The sequence below is a fragment of the Palaemon carinicauda genome, chromosome 2 (genome assembly GCF_036898095.1).
Source record: "Palaemon carinicauda isolate YSFRI2023 chromosome 2, ASM3689809v2, whole genome shotgun sequence".
NCBI classification, from domain to species: domain Eukaryota; kingdom Metazoa; phylum Arthropoda; class Malacostraca; order Decapoda; family Palaemonidae; genus Palaemon; species Palaemon carinicauda.
The window spans coordinates 97,295,845-97,299,428 of NC_090726.1; the positions used below are offsets into that span (position 1 = coordinate 97,295,845).

Here is a 3,584-nt window from a genome sequence, read left to right on the forward strand (position 1 = left end):
TCCACTCTTTTGTACTCTTTCTGGGCTTACATACATTGATGACCTGAACAGTGTATTCAGTACAAGATTAAATTCTTTGGTTTTCTAGGATTTCCAAATCTGGCTTTTTGCTACCTACTTGCATTAAAATCTAAAATCTTTTATCTGAAACAACGTTCAAACATAGCCAAAGTACTTAACATAATTCTGTCGACTGCCTCCTGCTCCTTCATGTTTAATTTTAAAAAATTCATTTGCTGTCCAGTTTCCAACCACTCTTTTCATGATAAAAAAATGCGCTGTATTCATCGCGAAAAACTTCAGAATTACTCCAAACCTACTACTGAGGTGTCACAACATATAAATTTCCCAACACCAGAGGCGTCACAATATAACTATTAAATCTGAGGATTCACAATATAGCGGTAAATTTCCTATGAGGCGTTGCAATATATTGATAAGATTGCCTACATCCGAGGCTTCACAATGTGATAAATAGCCTACATCTGATGCGTCACAATATAGTAATTAACTGCCTACATCTTAGGCGTCACAATAGAGTGATAAACTGCCTACATCTGAGGCGTCACAATATAGCGCTAAACTGCCTACATCTGAGGCGTCACAATAGTGCTAAACTGCCTACATCTGAGGCGTCACAATAGTGCTAAACTGCCTACATCTGAGGCGTCACAATATAGTGCTAAGCTGCTACAGTACATCTGAGGCGTCACAATATAGTGATAAACTGCTTACATCTTAGGCGTCACAATATAGTGATAAACTGCCTACACCTTAGGCGTCACAATATAGTGTAAACTGCCTACACCTTAGGCGTCACAATATAGTGTAAACTGCCTACATTATAGGCGTCACAATATAGTGATAAACTGCCTACATTATCGGCGTCACAATATAGTGATAAACTGCCTACAACTTAGACGTCACAATGAAGTAATAGGTTAAATAAGTCTGATGAAAGTATATAGTTAAAGTAACGACCAAAATAAAAAGAATGAATTTCTGCGTCAAAACGTGATCTCAACCAGAGCATCTGATATTTCTTCATTAAGTTCTCAACTAGCTTTGCTCAATATGTAAAAATACAGAAATACTTTATCGTTCACATTTTAACAATACTTCTCACGACAAATTTCGTGGAAATTATGTAACAGACAATTCTGTCCAAAAGATATTCGTTAAAATAACGTTTTTGTTAATTCAGAAGGTTTGGCATCTAAACAAGATCTTTAACGACATAGTTTATCCTAATACTGTAGTTACAAAATTTGCCTTCAGTATTCGTCCTCTGTAAACCTTTCCAAATACAATTTAAGAGTCTGAAAACCAAATATACTTTCTTGTAAAAAAAATCCAAATCTTGAAGCTTTTAAAAGTAAATAACTAGCATCCGATGCCCCTTCAAAACAACCATCCGCAGCTATGCCATCATCTAATAATACTTCAATCTTCACTTCCTTAGATCTCCAATATCTAACAGACTTAAGAACTTTAGTAAAGATGTACCACCGCTTTCAAAAATATCTAAAGATAATCCATTATAAAAAACCTTTTACATTTTTCCCCAATGAGAAAGATATTGGCAACGTTTTAATAGATTTCTATGCGATAAGCAGACTGTAGACTGATTAAATCCTTAAAAAGTTTGTAATAAAAAACCAGCCTTTGCTTACCATTTCCATTCTTGGTCACCGTCAAAGGAATTATTTCTTAGTTTTTCTGATACCAGTGTCACCCATTCTCTTTTAATAAACTCTGATTCGTCCCTTTCTGACCTATTGTTACCCAATCCAACAACCACATTAACGGTTTTGAAATGGAATTTTATGATCGACCTTTTAGACGTCAATGACTATCCCAATCTAATTCTGTTCAATGTATTGTGAATAACTACAACCAACAGGCGATTAAAAACAATAAAATAAAATAAACACAATGTTCCAATTTCCTTTTACCAACTGTTAAGTATACAAAATAAAGACAGCTATATTTTCACTTATCTTTTCGACGTCTTTCTTGGTACGTTCCCGGCTCCAATGTCAACTCTCGGCCTTTATTGAGCTCTAGACCTCTTCCATCAAAGTTGATATGAATCCACACTTTCCCTCGATATTTAACTAGCTTGACACTTTCGACGATGCTGCTCTTTGCGTACTAACTCGTTTCTGCAGCAGTTTTAGATGTTCCTTGTCCTCCAAGTTGATAAACAATCGCATCTAATGCTAACATTTTCGTATCCGTTTCCTCAAAATAACGCGATGCTCATTCAAATGGATTTCCATCATACTTTAACGAGGTGCGGATACTTGTTGAATATTCTGCTGGAAATCGGATAATAGATTGTCCATCACTTCTTGAAACGGTTTCAGCATTCTGATTGCTAGCGTGAAAACACTATTCACATCTGAAGCTGTATTTGACCCTGCCTGGCGTCCTGGCTAATAAATTCGACTTGCTCGGGCTAGCGTGCGCTAGAAAGTGACCACTTACTAAATACCTCTTCAAACATTGAATACGTTTCACCCAACACTAAATTCTCATTGGCCACTGCCTACATAACAACTGAACTTAAGTAACAAGACACTTAAGATCTGCTTACATGTCGTTAGGACAATTATTTTTCGCTATACTTCGTAACGCGAAAAAATTCATATATATATATATATATATATATATATATATATATATATATATATATATATATATATATATATATATATATATACATATAAATATATATATATATATATATATATATATATATATGAATGTATATCTTTCTGAGTGTGAATACTGTAACGGGGTGAAATGGTTTGTGTGTCGACATAATCAGCAAAGCCGTACTAGTAAGGGCCGCTGATACTAAGTTGATATACTTTGAGCTATCTGACAAAAGTCTCCCACCATCACCAATTCACAGTTGGTCAGCGGGGTGATGAAAACTGGACAAACCCCAGACATGAATAACGACAAGTTTGAGGCCTTTGTCCTACAGTGGACTAGAAATGTATATGTTTTTTATTGTTGCTATATATATATATATATATATATATATATATATATATATATATGTATATATATATATATATCTATATATGTATGTATATATATATATGTATATATATATATATATATATATATATATATATATATATTGGCCTCAAGTCATGTTGTCGTGATGGAAGTTCCTTAAAGTAGCTTCCTAAGGGAAATATGTACTACAGTGATATTCCCAGAGAATTTTACCTTTAGGTATCCAGAATTCTAACTCCTGGCGCGAATATCCTTAAAATTTCTCCAAAGGATATCGCATAATATCAGCGGACGCATTCTTGACATGCCTCCATAGCAATCTGCACCCCAAACAGCGTTTTGGCTTCGAGGAAGATGTGGCAAAAGGGAGCCGTCCAAAGGCTCTCCCCGCTCTCGTAATACTATTGGGAATACAACAGCGCCATTCCCACGACGGCAGACATTCCTTTTTTTGTAGCGATTTCGCTCGGTGATATTTCCTGGTGATCTAACTTTTCGATCGTTTTACAGGATTATTATTATGCTTTCTCCATCATCTTCCGCCTCGGGAA

The 3,584-nt window shown here is 35.2% G+C and overlaps 1 long non-coding RNA gene across 1 annotated transcript in view; it reads right to left on the reverse strand.

The window, feature by feature from the left end:
• LOC137626023 (uncharacterized) overlaps positions 1-2,645 on the reverse strand; it is a 4,708-nt gene extending 2,063 nt beyond the window's left edge. Inside the window, exons 1-2 of the long non-coding RNA XR_011040959.1 lie at positions 809-2,645; positions 1-773 (exon numbers count right to left, since the gene is read on the reverse strand). The exon at positions 1-773 is cut by the window's left edge and continues 2,063 nt beyond it. This is a non-coding gene — a long non-coding RNA (uncharacterized lncRNA). The remainder of the gene's footprint in view (positions 774-808) is intronic.
• Between the last annotated feature and the right edge of the window lie 939 nt (positions 2,646-3,584).